General features: G+C 37.9%; 2 non-coding genes across 2 annotated transcripts; both read right to left on the bottom strand.

Moving 5' to 3' along the window:
• LOC148548908 (small nucleolar RNA R71) lies at nt 1-104 on the bottom strand. Its single transcript, XR_015898422.1, has one exon. It is a non-coding gene; the product is annotated as a small nucleolar RNA R71 (small nucleolar RNA).
• A 21,169-nt stretch (nt 105-21,273) lies between these two features.
• Nucleotides 21,274-21,381, bottom strand: LOC148548907 (small nucleolar RNA R71). The gene has a single exon (XR_015897461.1). It is a non-coding gene; the product is annotated as a small nucleolar RNA R71 (small nucleolar RNA).

Genomic DNA, 21,381 nt, shown 5'->3' with positions numbered 1-21,381 from the left:
AGGCTTCGATCTGAGGTTCAGACTTTTAGACAACAAGATGGTGAAACTCTCTACGAGGCATGGGAGAGATTCAAGGATTTGACAAGGAAATGCCCACCAGACATGTTCCATGACTGGGTGCAATTGCATATTTTCTATGATGGACTGTCTTATGAATCAAGGAAGGCTGTAGACCATTCATCAGGAGGTTCATTGAACAGGAAAAAGACTGTGGAAGAAGCCATTGAAGTGATTGAGACAGTGGCTGAGAATGAGTACTACTATGCATCAGAGAGACACAACACTAAGGGAGTCATGGAGCTGAACCATGTTGATACAATTCTAGCCCAAAACAAGGTGTTTGCCAAGCAACTAGCAGAGCTCACCAGGAAATTAGAAACAAAACAAGTGGCGGCAATACACACACAAGATCAAGAGGAAGAAAACACTGAAGGAGGTGATCGGGAAGAGGCCAACTATGTGGGAAACCAACAAAGGCAATCATATGATCCACATTCCAATACTTACAACCCAGGATGGAAAAACCACCCAAACTTTGGGTGGGGAAACCAACAAACCCAACCACAAAACCACAAACCTTACAACCACAACCAACATAATGATTCCACATACCAAAAATCTAACCAAAGATCATACCAAGCCACACAAAACACTTACTCTCAACCACCATATCATGGCCAAAATAATCAACCTGCCCAACCTAACCCGAACCAACAATTTCAAGATCAATTGAACAGGATAGAAGGAATGCTGGCACACATGGGTCAGGACATAATTGAGTTGAAAAGCTTCAGGGATGATGTGAGATCTACCTTAAGAAACCATGGTGAAAAACTCAAGAGGATGGAGTCTCAAGTAGGAGAGCTATCTCAACAGGCCCCCAAATCAACTGCAGTGTTCCCTAGTGACACAGAAAAGAATCCTAAAGGGGAACAAAAGGGAGTGAGATGGGAAGAATGCAAGGCCATCACCATATTAAAAGAAGTCTCAGAAGAAGAAGGAATCAGATCCTCAGAACAGGAGCCAGAAATCTTGAAGGAAGGTGTGGAGGAAGCTAAGCAGGAAAGTGAAACTGAGCAAGCCAAGGAACTGCAAAAAGGCACGATGGAAACATACCAACCAAAAGCACCATTTCCTCAGAGGTTAGGAGGAGGTGAAAAAGGGAAAACCTATTCAAGGTTTTTAGAGACATTTAAGTCTCTCCATATCAATATTCCCTTTCTTGAGATTCTCCATCAAATGCCTACACATATCAAGTATTTAAAGGAATTGTTGAGCAAGAAAAGAGTTTTGAAGGGAGGACAAACGGTAACAATGAACAAAGAATGCAGTGCCCTCATCAAGAAGGACACAGTCTCTAAGAAAACAGACCCAGGAAGTTTTCATATCCCTTGCATCATAGGGGAAACAAAAATTGACAGAGGATTCTGTGATCTAGGAGCTAGCATAAATGTGATGCCTCTAACTCTTATGAAGAGGCTACAACTGAATGAGGTGAGATCCACTGATGTAATCATACAACTGGCTGACAAAACTCAGAAGCAAGCTGAAGGGGTAGTTGAGAATGTGCTGGTGAAAGTGGGAGATTATTACTTCCCCACAGACTTTGTCATTTTGGACATGGAGGAAAGCTACTTACACCCTATCATTCTGGGCAGGCCATTTCTAGCCACTACTAGAGCGCTCATAGATGTAGAACAAGGAGAGCTAATTCTGAGAATACATGATGAACAGCTCATTTTCAATGTTTTCAAACCTGCATCTGAGCCTGAACCAGAACCTGAAAAGCCTAAGGATGATAGTAGCCATCTGTGTTTGGAGGAAAGCAATCCAGCAGCTGAAACTCTGAAACAATCCTTGGAAAGCAAACAAGAATTGCAAGAGTTAAAGCCACAAGAATCAATAGAAACAGATCAAAAGGATCCTCCTAGCATAAGGGTCAATGAAGAAATCCTCAAGAGAAAGGGAAGAATTGTAAAGAAATTGCCAAGAGGGTGGAGAAACAAGAAAATTCCCACTGAAGGTTTTTCTCCGGGAGATAAAGTGATATCAAGTCATTATCTGCCAATCCCACCTGGCCTCAAAACCATTCCTTCCCAGCTCCCTCAAGTGTTCACAATCAGGAAAGTTCTTTCTATGGAACATTTAGAGGTCATGAAGGGATCAAGTGGGGACGTTTTCATAGTGAGGGGAGAAGACGTCAAGCACTACAATCCACCCTAACAAAGGACAACCGTCAAGCTAATGACGTTAAAGAAGCGCTTGTTGGGAGGCAACCCAACCTGAGGTAATACCCTTTTGCTGTTTCTTTTATTTGTTTCAATAAAAAGGGTGAAGTAGTTTCTGTGCATTGCAAAGAATTAAGTTTGGTGTTTCACACCAAACAATGAATTCGTGGATCAATAATTCAAAGGGGAATGTGTGACTCTAAGTTTGGTGTTCCACCATAAAGATCAACTGTACACAACAACCTTTGAATTATATGAAAGGAACAAGCATTCTAAGCAGTCACAAAAATGCTTAAAACCCTTAGCAGCAACTTCATTCCAAAGAGAATTCAAGGATTCAAAGAACAGAGAAGTAAGTGGGAGACTAAGTTTGGTGTTCACACACCAACTTAAGACTCAGAGACTTACCCACACATAGTTGAGCTAACCACTCAAGTGCTTGAGAAGCAAGCAACTTCATCACTCTTTGCAGGAAAGGAAACAAGGATCTTAAAGCATGAAGCAACAATTAGGAGAAGAAGGAGAAATCAAATTGTTTCCTGGCAACAAAGAGAAAACAAGAAATTTCACAAGGTGGTGTTGTTCCTTGACAATTCTTTAAAAAGGGCAAACAAAAGCATGCTTGTTCTGGTTTAAACTGTAATTGTTGAATCTTTCTGGAATGTGAAGTTACTAGTATGTTTGTCTGTTTATTGCTTTGAATAAAGTGAATGCCTAGATGTTTGGATATAACTTCACCTTCTTAAACAAATGCTTGCCATGCTTGTTCTGTTTCCAAAAATAAAAGAAAAGTTTGAACAAAAGTAACTTGGCTCAATTAGTGACAAATCAAGTAGAATTAAGTGGTGGTATGCATGCTTGATTGTTTAAGTCAGATCACTGGAAATAGAGTGTAGAATTATCATTTTTTGTGTAGAAATTGAAAACTGTCTATGGATCTTGATGAATAAATGTCTTTGGCCATGAAAAAGAAAGAAAAAGAAGAAGAAAAAGCCACTGAAAAAGGGCAACCAAAAAGCAAAAAAAAAATTGAGAAAATAAGCTAGGCACCAATGGTTTGAACTTCTGAGACAAATGCCTGTGGTGTTTATGTATTAAGGATATGCTTGGATGAATAGGTTCTGAGGAGTGTTTCAATACTTGGTAACTTGGGTTAACTAACCCGGGATTATCAACCAAAAGTCCATTATCAAGAGCAACCTAAATACAAAACATTTAGTCACACAAAGAGGTGCTGGGCACCAATGTCTCAAGAAGAAATGTGAACTAAAATGCCTAAAGTGGATATGTGTAGTGCACTGATAAGAAAAAGAAAATGCCAAAGGCTTGTGCAACACATGACACTAAGCAAACAAGGAGCAAAGGAGCTCTAAGAAAAAGAAAAGAAAAACAAAGAAGAGAAAAGTGCCAAGGACATAAGAATAACAAGAGGCCATAGCAGTGTTTGATGGATGCAATGAAAAAGTGATAATCTTACCTGATAAGAATGAAAAAGTGATGCTGCAACTTTCTGCATAAAACCCTTCTGATGAACTTCAAATGCTTGCTAATATAGCCAATGTAATTGCTTTCTGTTTCATACTTTCTTCTCAAATAACTCAGGACTTGCTTAGGGACAAGCAAGTATTAAGTTTGGTGTTGTGATGCCAAGGCATCTTAGGCTAGTTTCACTAGCATTTTTCTGTTAGTTTTAGTTGTTTTATGCATTTTCTTGAGCTTAAAGTAACCAAGAATGGTTAAATGAATAACAAAACAATGAACCATCCAAACAGTATGATTTTGATGCAAATTCCATGAGTTTTAGTTATATTACTTGAATGCTATGAATGGAAGAATTCTCATGAAATTTTGCAAGACTTTGATGCAATTGTTTGGATGATTTCAGGAAAGAAGAGGCTAGGCAAGGAAGCAACAAAATCAATAAAGGAAGCTTGAATATCACATGTGGAGTTTAAGTTCCAGTTTAAGCTTAAACTGGAGCTTAAACGCCAGAATCATGAAGGCTAAGAAATGCTGAAACTGAAGTTTAACCTCCAGTTTAACCTTAAACTGGAGGTTAAACGCCAGAATGAAAGTCTCACCAAAGAAGCATTTCCACGTTTAACCTCTAGTTTAACCTTAAACTGGAGGTTAAACGCCAGAATGAGAATTCCACTCAGGAAGCATTTCCACATTTAACCTCCAGTTTAACCTTAAACTGGAGGTTAAACGCCAGAAATGGGAAATGCACCAGGGAGCCAATTCCACGTTTAAGCTCCAGTTCAACCTTAAACTGGAGCTTAAACGTGTTCGACCAAGTTTTCTCCTCCAGGGTTGCTTTCTCCATTTCCACGTTTAAGCTCCAGTTTAACCTTAAACTGGAGCTTAAACGTGTTCGACACCTCCAGGGCTACCTTTCTCAGCTTCCACGTTTAAGCTCCAGTTTAACCTTAAACTGGAGCTTAAACGTGTTCGACCTCCAGGATGGCTTTCTCTATTTCCACGTTTAAGCTCCAGTTTAACCTTAAACTGGAGCTTAAACGTGTTCGACCTCCAGGGCTGCCTATCCTATCTCCACGTTTAAGCTTCAGTTTAACCTTAAACTGAAGCTTAAACGTGTTCGACTAAGTTACCCTCCAGGGCTGCCTTCTTCCATTTCCACGTTTAAGCTTCAGTTTAACCTTAAACTGAAGCTTAAACGTGCTCCCACAAAAGGCATCACTGGAAGTGTCTGGCGTTTAAGCTGCAGTTTAAGCTTAAACTGCAACTTAAACGCCACTCTTGGAAAAGGTTTCTTGGCCAAAAATATTGCGGTTTAAGTTAGTATTTGAACACAAACATTAACTTAAACTTACTCTGGTATGAAACCCAATTGAATATCATGGTTTATGGGATTGGGCCTGAAGGATTGATGAGTCTGAAATTTCAATTTATTGAGTCATGTGTCTTTATTTGATTATCACTAAGTTGGCTCAATGAATATTACAGAATTTGGATCAACAGCCTCATCAAGATTATGGATCATAAACCCAAGGCAAAAGGAAAGCAGGGAGAGGCCTCAAAGCCCAAGAAACACAACAGAAGCTCAATATAGAAAGTGTATAAATAGGATAGAATTTAAGTTAGGGAGGACTTTGACCTTTTCATTTAGCTAGTTTTCATATCTTGTAATTGAATTCAGAGCTATGACTCACTAAACCCCCTTTCATTGGGTTAGGGAGCTCTATTGTAATTCAATGAATCAATAATAGTTTATCTTCTTCTTCAATCTTTTCTCTTGAATTTTGTTAGAAAGCTTCTCGATCTAATTCCATTGGGTAGTTGTCTTGGGAAAGAAACTACCCATAATTGGAATCCTTCGGAACCTTGGGAAAGGAATGGAGGATTCATGCTAGAGAAGCTTTCTCACAGTGAATTGGATTGGGGTTTGGATGGATATTGTGACATGTAATCCTACCAAATTGTGGTTCATGAAACTGTGTGGTATAATCAGTGATCGAGCATCATCTCTTCTTATGAACATTTAAACCAAGGGATTGGGAATTTGTTTGTTTTTAGAGAGAATTGGTGAGCCAAGGGATTGGGATCCAATCATATAAGATTGCCAAGCAAAATTCAATGAACGCATTGGTTGAGGAAGAGATAAACATGTTTTGATTCGGAGATCTCAATATCTCCTATAACCCAATGAATTTCCATTTCTGATTTCCACTTTCTCTTTACATTCTGCAACTCAATTCATGCAATCACCCCCATTCCCTTTTAATTTCAGCAATTTAGCTTCTGCTCTTTAATTCATGCAATTTAAGATTCCGCCATTTCAATTTCTTGTCATTTACGTTTCCCGCCAATTTTACATTCCGCAATTCTCATCTAAATCTTGATTCCGCTCAACTAGAACACACTTCTAATCCGAATTGCTCACTCAACCAATCCTTGTGGGATTCGACCTCACTCTATTGTGAGTTTTTACTTGACGATAACCGGTGCACTTGCCGGAAGGAATTTTGCCGATCGTGCAATTTCCTAAATCGTGGCATAACAAGTTTATGCGCATCAGACTCTGAACCCAAAGAGCCATGAAAAGGATGCTGGATTGAAAGTGAAGGGAGTCATGGAGGAAAGTAAGAAGGCTATGGAAAGAGAAACAGAGGGAAGGAAGCCCATAGCAAGAGGAGGAAACCTAAGGCAACAGAAGCCTCAACTTCCATGAGCACAAAATGAAGGATGTCAAGCTAGTGACAATAAAAGAGCGCTTGTTGGGAGGCAACCCAACCTGAGGTAGTTTTCTTTTCATAGCTATTTCAATAAAAAGGTTAATTAGTTTTATCTATATTGCAAGAAGCTAAGTTTGGTGTTGCACACCAAAACAATATAAGGGAGAATGAAGAATTCTAAGTTTGGTGTTCCACCAAAATCCCATCATAAACACACATTCTCACTTTCTGCATAATGCTAGCTTCAAACATGTTAGATAAACTAGTTAACTGTTCTGCTGTTTCGTAGTTTTCAGTTTTATTGCTTTTGAAAAAAGAAAAAAAAAAAAGAAAAAGAGTTTCACACATGGTTAATTCGATGCACAAGAACCATTGGCAAGGTACTAAGTTTGGTGTTCCCATACCAAAGTAAGTACAAAGGCCCACAAATAAATCATGCATGCTAACCATTTTTCAAGTGCTTTGGGAACAAGCAACTTTCAATATCATTACAGAGTGTCATACAAGCTTTTGGAAGGATTAAGCATCATCACCCAAAGAAATGAAAGAGGAATGCTAAAACCAGCAATGAGGATGATGAGGAGGAGGACAGCAAGTAGATTCCAAAAGGTTGTATTGTTAAGTAATTGTTTTACATCAAACACTGCTATGATTGAAAGTAATATCATATCCTTATCTATCCTTCTGTCTAGTATAGTTTTTCTGCAATTCAATAAGCAAGATGCTTGATCATTCACAACATTTTTCTCTTCAAAACTTGTTTGCACTCAATGTTCAAAAATTGCATCAAATGAAAGTTCTTTGAAAAGAAGGATTGAGGAATTAAACAATTTTGAGGAAAGCAAAAGATTAAGAGAAGTGGTGGTTCTAGTTGTATGATCATGTATTGAGGATGCATGCTTGTGAAAACTTGCATGGGAGCTCATAGGCAGGACATGAAGTACAAAGAAGTATTGTGGAGATTCTCAAAAATCTATTGATCCAAGAAGCAGCAAACAAAACAAAAGAAAGAAAAGAAAATACAAAAACAAAAAGAACATGGCCCAAGGCTCTGAGCATCAATTACAAGGCAGAAAAAGAAAGAAGAAACAAAACTCAAAGAGTTGTTAGCCTAGTAAATGCTTGTGGTTGAGTTGTGTCAAGGAAAGAGGCTTGAGCAAATAAATCCTTAGGGGTGCTTTAACACCTAATACCTTAAAACCAACTGGTTTAGGAGTATTGATTGAAAGCTTATCTAAAGAGCCACTTTGAGACATGACACTTAGAGTCAAGGCCAAAGCAAAGAAACTATAAGCTGCTTCAAGGAGATTACATATAAAGAGATCTCTATGATACCATTTGGATGAAAATCCTAAGACCTAAGACTCCCAATATGTGAGGACTAGTGAGCACTGAAGCCCTTGCATGAGCATATGATTTAGAGTTCACCCCACTGTTACTTAATCACTTCACTTACAGGACTTTACAAGTTGTTCTTCAATCCGTCTTAATTGAAAGGACCTTTGAGCATAAATCATTTCTAGCTTGGGGACAAGCAAGCTTTAAGTTTGGTGTTGTGATGACAAGTCATCTTAGCCTAGTTTCACTAGCCTTTTTCTTTTGTTTTCAATTGAATTATGCACTTTCTTGAGCCATAAGCAAGCCAATTGGGTAGATTTTCATGTTTCCTTTGATTTAATCAACCATGTATGAATTCATGCTATTTCATGAGGTTTTATGCTATAATTGTCACATATTATGAAAGAATGAATATCTCATGATTTTGAGCATAGCTTTGATGTGTTTGGTTGATTAATGATAGGTGAAGAAAGCTTGGAGAAAGGTTGAAGAAAGAAGGAATGGTTAGAAGGAAGAGAGGACAAAAAGTTTGAGCAAAAGTTTGCCTCAAACTTTAGCTCAAACTTTTGGAATAAGTGAAAATGAACCAGGGAGCAAAAAGCTGGACCAAAAGTTTGCCTCAAACTTTTGTGCAAACTTTTGGGCAAAAAGCTGGAGCAAAAGTTAGCCTCAAACTTTTTGGCAAACTTTTGGCATCACAAATCAACACCCTGGAGAGCAAAAGTTTGCGCCAACGTTAGCCCCTAACCTTTTGGCAAACGTTGGCGCATGAACAACACACCCTGGAGAGCAAAAGTTTGAGCCAACGTTAGCCTCTAACTTTTTGGCTAACGTTGGCGCCATGAGTGTGCAAGGGGAGGCCAACGTTGGAGCAAAAGTTTGACCCCAAACTTTTGCCCCAACGTTGATATCAGTAAAAGATGGTGGCTGATGTGAAAAGTTGGAGTAAAAGTTTGCCTCAAACTTTTACTCAAACTTTTACTCAAGCATTCATGATTTCAAACCCAGTTCAATTCGGTTCTTCTCCAAACTCCAAGAGCAATCAACCAAGGCCTCTATCAACCCAATTCCATCAAGAGCAAAGGCCCAATTGAAGGCTTGAGGACCATTTGAAGAAAGTGTATAAATAGCATGGGATTTAAGTTTTTCGGAGAGCTTCCTTTTTAGAATTTTTCAATACTTGCAGCAGAGAGCTCATTTTACATTCTAGCATTGTTATTTTAATTCAAGAGAATTGGGGAGGAGAATTGATCTCTCTTCTTCCTTGTTCTTGCCCAGCACTCTTTAATTTTCTTGCTTCGGATCTTGGGTGGAGAATTGAATAACTTCTTTTTCAATCTCACCTTGGGATCTTGTTTAATTCTCTGCTTAATTGAATTTCAGTTTCTGTTACTTGCTCTCTCATCTACTTTCTCTGCAATTTACATTTCCTTTGCAATTACTCTTGTTGGATCTAGGAAGGCATTGAGATCTAGACTTGGTTATCTAGTCTCTTGAGTCCTGAGATGTGAATTCCAATTTTACATCCTCTGTTGAATGTTTTTCAATCTCATTCACATTTCTGTTTTAAGATCCGGTTCGATTCAAGTCACCCTTTACTTCTCTGTTTGTTGCAATTTACTTTTCCTTGTTTAAATTCTGCAAATCCAATTCCCAATTCCCTTTACAATTCAAGCCATTTACATTTCTTGCACTTTAAGATTCTGCAATTTACATTTCTTGTGTTCTAAGTTTCTGCCATTTAATTTCTTGTTCTTTAAGATTCAGCACTTTAAATTTCAGTTCTCTTTAATTTCATGCCAATTACCCATTCCCTTTACTTTCTATGCAATTTAAATTCTGCAAATCACAAATCTCTCAACCAAATCTTGATTCGCTTGACTAAATCAACCACTAAACTAAAATTGCTCAATCCTTCAATCCCTGTGGGATCGACCTCACTCCCGTGAGTTATTATTACTTGATGCGACCCGGTGCACTTGCCGGTTAGTTTTGGGTGTTTTGGAGAAATTCGTTTTTCCACAAAAATACTCATCAAGTTTTTGGCGCCGTTGCCGGGGATTGATTAGATTGACAATGATTAAGTGAGGTGGTGATCTAGATCAAGCACTTTTTCTTTATTTTTCTCTAATTTTGACTAACCCACTAACTGTTTGAATTTTTGCTTAAGCTAACTAAAACTTCATTCTAGCAGTAGATTGAAGTGTCACTGGTTTGTGTGTTTCTTATGTTCTGCGTGTATGTCAGGTACAAGAAGAACCACACCCACTTTTCATGAACAAGACGAAAGAACTCTCAGGAGGTTAAGAAGAGCTGAAAGAGGGAAAAATATTGTTGGAGAAGAGGAATCAGAAGAAGAATTCCAAGATATGGAGGAACATTCAACCAATCCACCTGGTGGAGCAGACAATAACAACAACAACCCACCCTAGAGGAGAGTTTTGGCCTCCTATACCTTTTCAAATGCTAGGCATTATGGAAGCAGCATTCTCACCCCTAATGTCAATGCAAACAACTTTGAATTAAAGCCACAACTCATTACATTGGTCCAAAACAACTGCTCGTTTGGGGGAGGACCATTGGAGGATCCAAATCAACATCTATCTACCTTCTTAAGGATTTGTGACACTGTCAAGTCCAATGGCGTGAATCCTGAGACCTACAAGCTTCTGCTATTCCCGTTCTCATTAAGGGACAAGGCCGCACAGTGGCTTGAAACTTTTCCTCAAGGAAGCATCACTAGCTGGGATGATTTGGTGACTAAATTTCTAGCTAAATTCTATCCACCTCAAAGAGTCATCAGGCTGAAAACTGAGGTGCAAACATTCACACAATTGGATGCTGAAAATCTGTATGAAGCATGGGAGAGATACAAGGCTCTGCTGAGGAAATGTCCACCAGAAATGTTCACTGAGTGGGACAAGCTACAGAACTTCTATGAAGGACTCACTCTAAAGGCTCAAGAATCACTTGACCACTCAGCTGGAGGATCATTGCAACTGATGAAAATAGCAGAAGAAGCTCAAAATCTTATTGACATGGTGGCCAACAATCAATACTTCTTTGCTCACCAAAGAAATCGCCAACCATCACAAAGGAGAGGAGTAATGGAGCTAGAAGGAGTGGACTCAATCTTAGCTCAAAACAAGATGATGCAGCAGCAAATTCAACAACAATTTGAGCAAATGGCCAAGAGGATTGATAGCCTCCAAGTTGCAGCAGTTAACACAAGCCAACCATCATCCACATGGGGGCAAAATGAAGAAACTCAAGAAGAACAACAACAAGAGCAAGTGCAGTATATGCACAACCAAGGACCAAATGAAGTGTATGGTGATACATACAATCCATCCTGGAAGAACCACCCAAACCTCAGATGGGGAGATAATCACACCCAAAACCAACAACCATGGTAGAGGAACTCGAACCAAAACAACCCAAGAAGCAACCAAAACCACAACCAGCAGCAAACTAACCAGAACCCCTACAGAAAACCTCAAAACAATTACCCCAACCCCAACCAGTACCAATCCAATAACCAACCCACCAACCAAAATGCCTACCATCCACCACCCACATCTCATAACCCACCTCAAGTATCACCTGAATCTCAAAGACTCACTAACTTGGAGACCTTGATGGATAAAATGTTGAAACACCAGGAAATGACAACCAAGAACCATGAAGCCTCCATAAAGAGCCTAGAGAGGCAGATGGGGCAAATCTCCAAGCAGATCTCTAGTGAGAGACCTTCAAGCTCTCTGCCGAGTGACACAATTCCAAATCCTAAGGAAGAATGCAAGGAAATACAATTAAGGAGTGGGAGAACATTGATGAGCAATAATGACACTACAAAGAAGCAATCAGAGAGCAGCAAAAGGCCAATAGAAGATGAGGAGCAAACAAAGGCAGATGAAACCAAGGATCAAGTTGTGATGCCAAACAAGAGCATTGAGAAACTCAAAGATAAGGACAACCAACCACACGGTTCAAAAGAAGTAACTCAGGAACAGCAGCAAATAGGAAAGAGCATCACACCTCCACTGCCATATCCCCAGAGGTTCAACAAAGAAACAAAGGACTAACATTTTCATAAGTTCCTTGAGACTTTCAAAAAGCTGGAAATCAATATTCCCTTGGCTGAAGCACTTGAGCAAATGCCTCTGTATGCCAAGTTTTTGAAGGAGCTTATCAACAAGAAAAGAAGTTGGGATGAGAAAGAAACCATACTGCTTACTGAGGAATGCAGGGCCTTGATTCAAAAAGGGCTTCCTCCGAAGCTTGAGGACCCAGGGAGCTTCTTGCTGCCTTGCACCATTGGGGAATTAACCATCACTAAAGCAATGTGCGATCTAGGAGCAAGTATTAACTTAATACCATCCTCCTTGGTGAAAAAGCTGCGTATAGAGGAAGTTAAACCGGTACGGATATCTCTAGAGCTAGTAGATAAGTCAACTGTATACCCCAGGGGTATGATTGAAAACCTTCTGGTTAAGGTGGACAATTTCATATACCCTGCAGATTTTGTGGTTCTAGATTCAGATGGGGATGATGGCGACTCTATTATACTGGGAAGGCCATTCTTGCCCACTGCTAGAGCTATTATAGACATAGAGCAAGGAGAACTAACTCTCCGGATGCATGATAAGAGTGTCACTTTGAAGGTATTACCAGAAGCCCAGTTTAGTAATGAGAGGAGGGACTACATGGAAATTGACAAGGTGATTCACAACAACATCCCAAGGCAGAAGATTGTGCAGAAGGATGAAAAAGTCCAAGGGGATATTGGAGTATTAGCCACTGAAGAGAGAGATCCCCAAGGTAAGCCTACAGCCAGAAAAGAAAGATCAACAAAAAAAGGGATGAAACGCAGAAACAAAACAAAAAGGGGTTGGAAGAACAGGAAGATTCCAACAGAGGGGATTTTCAAAGGTGACAAAGTGCAATTGATATATCAACAACTGGGAGCAAGCCAACAGACTGATGACTATTACACTGTCAGCAACATACTCTCGTTGGAACATGCTGAAATTGAACACCAGAGAACAAAGAGGAGGATCACAGTCAGGGGAAACAAGTTGAGGCACTACAATCCTCAACCACCATAAAAGAAAGCTCCAATGTCAAGCTAATGACAATAAAGAAGTGCTTGTTGGGAGGCAACCTAACCTGAGGTAATTTTCTTTTCATAGCCTTTTCAATAAAAATGTTGAATAATTGGTATGCATTGCAAGGAGCTAAGTTTGGTGTTGCACACCAAAACAATTTAAGGGAGAATGAAGGATTCTAAGTTTGGTGTTCCACCAAAAACTCATTTAAAAGCACATTCTCACCTCCTGCACAATACTAGCTCTAAGCAATCAAACAGGTTATTCACTTACTTAACTGATTTCTAGTTTTAATTCCATAACCTTTAGTAAGGAAACAAGATTTTACATATAGTCAACCTGTGGCATCAGAGGAAGTGGCAAGAAATTAAGTTTGGTGTTCCCACACCAAATCAAACCCAAAAGCCACACTCAATTCATACATACTAACCAGTCACCTAAGGGCTTGAGAAGCAAGCAACTTTCGAGAATTGTGCAGGGAACTCACTACCATTTGAAGACACCATGCATCATAACTCAAAAGGGCACAACAGAAGGAAGGACAAAGGAACTGCAAACCAATAGGTTGTATCTACACTTAACTCTTACTGTTGAAAAATGCTTTGACTTGTGTCTTGCTAAAGTGTTCATCTAGTACAAGTAGAATCACTTTTAAAATAAGTAAGCTAGCCTATGTGTGTGCTTGTGTGTTTACTTTCACTTGACAAAAAGCATGCTTTGTCCCCTGCATTTTCAATTCAATAAAAGAAATGTTTGAATGTGAAGTGAGATAGTTCTCTATTAGATAGAAGTACAATAAAAGTAAGTGGTGGTGTGTGTGTATGATTGTATAATAGCTCACTTTTAGTAAATAAAAGAACTAGGATGTTTCCTTCTAAGTATAAAGTGGCTTACTGTCTATGAATCTCAATCAAATAAAAATCCTTGGTTAGAAAGAAAAACAAAAAGAAAGAAAAAAGGGGAGAAAAAGAAATAGCCAAAGAGTGGCAGAACAAAAGAAAACAAAAAGAAACAAAGTTGGACACCAATAGCTTGAACCTTAGAATATATGCCTGTGGTGTCTTTGTATTAGGATCTGCTTGGACTACTAAGCTCTTTGGAGTACATCAACACTCGGTGACTTGGGTTAACTAACCCGGGATCATCAGCTGAAAGTCCACTATCAAGAGCAACCTAACTACAAGGCATTTAGTAGCCCAAAGAGGTGCTGGGCATCAATGTTTTAAGAAGGAATGTGAGCCAAGTGTCTATAGTGAATAATGTGTCAAGTATAAAGAAAAGAAAATGAACTTGCTACACATGACACTTAAATAAAGCTTATGAACAAAATAATAGCCAAGGATAAAGAAATAATGAGAGGTCATAGCAGTATGTTACTTGAAGCTTGAAGGAGACTTTCTAGACTTAAGAGTCAATAAGAGGTGAGTGTGTACATATCCACATAAAACCCCATGAACTATCAATAACACTCTACTAGCATGAACATCCTCTTCCATTTCATTCTTTCTTCTCAAAATTCATTTCTTGCTTGGGGACAAGCAAGCTTTAAGTTTGGTGTTGTGATGACAAGTCATCTTAGCCTAGTTTCACTAGCCTTTTTCTTTTGTTTTCAATTGAATTATGCACTTTCTTGAGCCATAAGCAAGCCAATTGGGTAGATTTTCATGTTTCCTTTGATTTAACCAACCACGTATGAATTCATGCTATTTCATGAGGTTTTATGCTATAATTGTCACATATTATGAAAGAATGAATATCTCATGATTTTGAGCATAGCTTTGATGTGTTTGGTTGATTAATGATAGGTGAAGAAAGCTTGGAGAAAGGTTGAAGCAAGAAGGAATGGTTAGGAGGAAGAGAGGACAAAAAGTTTGAGCAAAAGTTTGCCTCAAACTTTAGCTCAAACTTTTGCCCAAAAGTTTGCACAAAAGTTTGAGGCAAACTTTTGCTCCAAATTTTTGCCCAAAAGTTTGCACAAAAGTTTGAGGCAAACTTTTGGTCCAGCTTTTTGCTCCCTGGTTCATTTTCACTTATTCCAAAAGGTTGATAAAAAGTTTGAGGCAAACTTTTGCTCAAACTTTTTGTCCTCTCTTCCTCCTAACCATTCCTTCTTGCTTCAACCTTTCTCCAAGCTTTCTTCACTTATCATTAATCAACCAAACACATCAAAGCTATGCTCAAAATCATGAGATATTCATTCTTTCATAATATGTGACAATTATAGCATAAAACCTCATGAAATTGCATGAATTTATACATGGTTGATTAAATCAAAGGAAGCATGAAAATCTACTCAATTGGCTTGCTTATGGCTCAAGAAAGTGCATAATTCAATTGAAAACAAAAGAAAAAGGCTAGTGAAACTAGGCTAAGATGACTTGTCATCACAACACCAAACTTAATGCTTGCTTGTCCTCAAGCAAGAAATGATTTATGCTCAATGGTTCTTTTATTTAAGATGGATTGAAGAACAACTTGTCAGGTCCTGTGAGTGAAGTGATCAAGTAACAGTGGGGTAAATTCTAAATCATATGCTCATGCAAGGGCTTCAGTGCTTACTAGTCCTCACATATTGGGAGTCTTAGGTCTTAGGATTTTCATCCAAATGGTATCATGGAGATCTCTTTATATGTAGTCACCTTGAAGCAGCTTATAGTTTCTTTGCTTTGGCCTTGACTCTAAGTGTCATGTCTCAAAGCCGCTCTTTCGATAAGCTTTCAATCAATACTCCTAAACCAGTTGGTTTTAAGGTATTAGGTGTTGAAGCACCCCTAAGGATTTACTTGCTCAAGCCTCTTTCTTTGACACAACTCAACCACAAGCATTTTACTAGGCTAACAACTCTTTGAGTCATTGTTTCTTCTTTCTTTTCTGCCTAGTAATTGATGCTCAGAGCCTTGGGCCATGTTCTTTTTGTCTTTGTATTTTCTTTTCTTTCTTTTGTTTTGTTTGTTGCTTCTTGGATCAATAGATTTTTGAGAATCTCTACAATACTTCTTTGAACTTCATGTCCTACCTATGAGCTCCCATGCAAGTTTTCACAAGCATGCAACCTCAATACATATTCATACAACTAGAACCACCACTTCTCCTAATCTTTTGCTTGCCTCAAAATTGTTTATTTCCTCAATCCTTCTTTTCAAAGAACTTTCATGTGATGCAATTTTTTTTGAACATTGAGTGCAAACAAGTTTTGGAGAGTATGATGTTGTAAATGATCAAGCATCTTGCATATTGAATTTCAGAAAAGAAACCATGCTAAACAGACAGATAATCAGGGAAACTAAACCACTCTCAATCATAGCAGTGTTTGATGTAAGATAATCACTTAACAATACAACCTTTTGGAGTTCGCTTGCTTTACTCCTCATCATCATTAGTGCTGGCCTTCTCGTTCATCTTTCATCTCTTTGGTTGATGATGCTTAATCTTCCCAAATATTTGTATGGTACTCTGCAGTGATATTGAAAGTTGCTTGTTCCCCAAGCACTTGAAAGAAGAAATGGTTAGCTTGCATGATTTATTTGTGGGCTTTTGAACTTACTTTGGTGTGGGAACACCAAACTTAGTACCTTGCCAATGGTTCTCATGCATCGAATTAACCATGTGTGAAACTCTTTTTCTTTTTTTTTTTTTTTCAAAAGCAATAAAACTGAAAACTAGGAAACAGCAGAATAGTTAACTAGTTCATCCAACATGCTTGAAGCCAGCATTATGCAGAAAGTGAGAATGTGTTTTATGATGGGATTTTGGTGGAACACCAAACTTAGAATCCTTCATTCTCCCTTAGATTATTTTGGTGTGCAACACCAAACTTAGCTTCTTGCAATATAGATAAAACTAATTAGCCTTTTTATTAAAATAGATATGAAAAGATGGTTACTTCCGGTTGGGTTGCCTCCCAACAAGCGCTCTTTTATTGTCACTAGCTTGACATCTTGCTCTTTGATTATGGAGGCTGGAAATCATAATGCCTCAGTTTTTCTCCTCTTGCTGTAGGATTCCTTTCCTCCATGACCTGCACAATCACAAACGATCCAAATGAAAATTGGATATTCTCATGCCAGAATGTAGTCAGAGGATTAGTTGACACAATGTGTCAAATAGTTAATAGGTGATGAGCGGATAATTTATACGCTTTTTGACATTGTTTTTAGTATGTTTTTAGTAGGATCTAGTTACTTTTAGGGATGTTTTTAATAGATTTTGTGTTAAATTCACATTTCTGGACTTTACTATGAGTTTTTGTGTTTTTTTGTGATTTCAGGTATTTTCTGGCTGAAATTGAGGGACTTGAGCAGAAATCAGATTCAGAGGTTGAAAAAGGACTGCTGATGCTGTTGGATTCTGACCTCCCTGCACTCAAAGTGAATTTTTTGGAGCTACAGAACTCGAAATGGCGCGCTTTCAATTGCGTTGGAAAGTAGACATCCAGGGCTTTCCAGAAATGTATAATAGTCCATACTTTGGCCAAGAATAGACGACGTAAACTGGCGTTCAACGCCAGCTTTCTACCCAAATCTGGCGTCCAGCGCCAGAAAAGGATCCAAAACCAGAGTTGAACGCCCAAACTGGCACAAAAACTGGCGTTCAACTCCACAAATGGCCTCTGCATGTGCAACACTTAAGCTCAGCCCAAACACACACCAAGTGGGCCCCGGAAGTGGATTTATACATCAAATACTTACTCATGTAAACCCTAGTAGCTAGTTTATTATAAATAGGACCTCTTACTATTGTATTAGGCATCTTTTGATCATCTTAGGATCTTAGGATCATCTTTGAACGCATTGTTCTTAGATCAAGGGGGCTGGCCATCTCGGCCATGCCTGGACCTTCACTTATGTATTTTCAACGGTAGAGTTTCTACACTCCATAGATTAAGGTGTGGAGCTCTGCTGTTCCTCAAAGATTAATGCAAAGTACTACTGTTTTCTATTCAATTCTTCTTATTTCGCTTCTAAGATATCCATTCGCACCCAAGAACATGATGAAGGTGATGATTATGTGTGACGCTCATCATCCTTCTCCCTTATGAACGCGTGCCTGACAAACACTTCTATTCTACATGAATTAAGCTAGAATGAATATCTCTTAGATCTCCTAACCAGAATCTTTGTGGCGTAAGCTAGAATGATGGCGGCATTCAAGAGAATCCGGAAGGTCTAAACCTTGTCTGTGGTATTCCGAGTAGGATTCAATGATTGAATGACTATGACGAGCTCCTAACTCGCGATTGCAGGGCGTTAGTGACAGACGCAAAAGGATAGTAAATCCTATTCCAGCATGATAGAGAACCGACAGATGAATAGCCGTGCCGTGACAGGGTGCGTGAGCATATTATTCACTGAGAGGATAAGATGAAGCCATTGACAAGGGTGATGCCTCCAGACGATTAGCCATGCCGTGACAGGGCATTGGATCATTTTCCCGTGAGATGACCGAAAGTAGCCATTGACAGTGGTGATGTATCACATAAAGCCAGCCATGGAAAGGAGTGAGACTGATTGGATGAAGACAGCAGGAAAGCAGAGGTTCAGAGGAACGAAAAGCATCTCCATTCTCTTATCTGAAATTCTCACCAATGAATTACATAAGTATCTCTATCCCTATTCTATTATTAAATTTCGAAAACTCCATTATCACTTTATATCTGCCTGACTGAGATTTGCAAGGTGACCATAGCTTGCTTCATACCAACAATCTCCGTGGGATTCGACCCTTACTCACGTAAGGTATTACTTGGACGACCCAGTGCACTTGCTGGTTAGTTGTATCGAAGTTGTGACAATTATGAATTAAGATCAAAGCACCAAGCTTTGGAGCCATTACCAGGGATTGTTCGAGCCTGGACATCATAATTTTGTGCACCAAGTTTTTGGCGCCGTTGCCGGGGATTGTTTGAGTTTTCGGCAAGCTTTTGGTCCGGTAACATCAGTGTCAAGTTTGATCCGGCAACAACACCAAGTTTTTGGCGCCGTTGCCGGGGATTGTTCGAGTTTGGACAACTGACGGTTCATCTTGTTGCTCAGATTAGGTAATTTTCTTTTTGTCTTGTTTTCAAAAAAATTTTTCAAAAATCTTTCAAAAAATTCTTCCTTTGTTTTCGAAAAAAAAATTTTTTAAAATAAAAATGTTTTCAAAAATATATTTTCCTTTCAGAATTTTTAAGAATGAATTCTAGTGTTTCATGGAGCATGTTGAAGCTTGGCTGGTTGTAAAGCCATGTCTCAATTCTTATACTCAAGAGAAGAGCTTCTTTATCTCTCTTAGCCAATTGGCTGTTGAATGTAAGGAATGTCAGGCGTGTCATGTCTGAGTTACATACTAAAGCTTGGCTGGCTATTAAGCCATGCCTGACCCTTTGATTGGAGCTTTAGAGCATAAGATTCCTGGAATTCATATTAAAAATTTTGGAATCCTTATTTTCTTTTTCAAAATTATTTTTCGAAAAACATAAAATAAAAATCCAAAAAAAATTAGAAAATCATAAAAATCAAAAAAAAAATATTTTTTTGCATTCTTGTTTGAGTCTTGAGTCATGTTATAAGTTTGGTGTCAATTGCATGTGCATCTTGCATTTTTCGAAAATTTCATGCATTCATGGTGTTCTTCATGATCTTCAAATTGTTCTTGGTAAGTCTTCTTGTTTGATCTTGATGATTTTTTGTTTTGTGTCTTTTCATGTTTATCATATGCATTCTTGAATTCTTAGTGCGTAAGCATTAAAGAATTCTAAGTTTGGTGTCTTGCATGTTTTCTTTGCATTAAAAATTTTTTCAAAAATATGTTCTTGATGTTCATCATGATCTTCATAGTGTTCTTGGTGTTCATCTTGACATTCATAGCATTCTTGCATGCATTCATTGTTTTGATCTAAAAATTTCATGCATTGCATAATTTTCATGTTTTCATAAAAATTCAAAAAATCAAAAAAAATATCTTTCCCTTTTTCTCTCATTAAATTCGAAAATTTGAGTTGACTTTTTCAAAAATTTTTAAAATCAAGTTGTTTCTCATGAATCAAATCAAATTTTCAATTTGAAAATCTTATCTTTTTCAAAATCTTTTTCAAAAATCAAATCTTTCTCAAAATTCTTAGTTATTTTCGAAAATTTTTCAAAAATATTTTTCAAAAATCTTTTTCTTATTTTTATACCAAATTTTCGAAAATAACAATAACAATTAATGTTTTGATTCAAAAATTTCAAGTTTGTTACTTGCTTGTTAAGAAAGATTCAAACTTTAAGTTCTAGAATCATATCTTATGATTTCTTGTGAATCAAGTCATTAATTGTGATTTTAAAAATCAAATCTTTTTCAAAACTAATTTCAATCATATCTTTTCAAAAATATCTTCTTATCTTTTTCAAAAATTTGATTTCAAAATATCTTTTCTAACTTCCTAACTTCTTATCTTTTCAAAATTTGTTTCAACTAACTAACTAACTTTTTGTTTTTTTCTTAACTTTTTCAAAACTACCTAACTAACACTCTCTCTCTAATTTTCGAAAATATCTTCCCTCTTTTTCAAAAATTTCTTTTTAATTAACTAATTATTTTTATTTTTATTTTTTATTTTAAAAAAATTTTCGAAAATTACTAACATTTTTCAAAAACCATTTTCGAAAATCACTAACTCTTTTTCAAAAATATTTTCGAAAATTCCCTCTCTCCCATCTTATTCTATTTATTCATTCATATCCTAACATCTCATCTCACATCTCTAGCCTCCTCACAGTTGTGTTTCTTCTATTATATTACATTATTTGTCTCCCCCTCTTCTTCTACTCACACAGGGATCCCTATACTGTGGTATAAAGGATCTCTATTATTATTATTATTTTTCTGTGCCTTCTTCTTTGTCATATGAGCAGGAGCAAGGATAAGAACATTCTTGTGGAAGCAGATCCAGAACCTGAAAGGACTCTGAAAAAAAAATTAAGAGAAGCTAAATTACAACAATCCAGAAATAACCTTTCAGAAATTTTCGAACAGGAAGAGGAGATGGCAGCCGAAAATAATAATAATATAAGGAAGATGCTTGGTGACTTTACTGCACCTAATTCCAATTTACATGGAAGAAGCATCTCCATTCCTGCCATTGGAGCAAACAACTTTGAGCTGAAACTTCAGTTAGTTTCTCTGATGCAGCAGAACTGCAAGTTTCATGGACTTCCATCTGAAGATCCTTTTCAGTTCTTAACTGAGTTCTTGCAGATATGTGATACTGTTAAGACTAATGGAGTAAATCCTGAAGTCTACAGACTCATGCTTTTCCCTTTTGCTGTAAGAGACAGAGCTAGATTATGGTTGGATTCTCAACCCAAAGACAGCCTGAACTCTTGGGATAAGCTGGTCACGGCTTTCTTAGCCAAGTACTTTCCTCCTCAAAAGCTGAGCAAGCTTAGAGCTGATGTTCAAACCTTCAGACAGAAAGAAGGTGAATCCCTCTATGAAGCTTGGGAAAGATACAAACAGTTGACCAAAAAGTGTCCTTCTGACATGCTT

Source organism: Arachis ipaensis, chromosome B8 (assembly GCF_059453495.1).
Source record: "Arachis ipaensis isolate K30076 ecotype BB chromosome B8, ASM5945349v1, whole genome shotgun sequence".
NCBI lineage: Eukaryota > Viridiplantae > Streptophyta > Magnoliopsida > Fabales > Fabaceae > Arachis > Arachis ipaensis.
The sequence above is the reverse complement of the archived record's forward strand: the minus strand, read 5'-3'. Positions and strand labels throughout refer to the sequence as shown.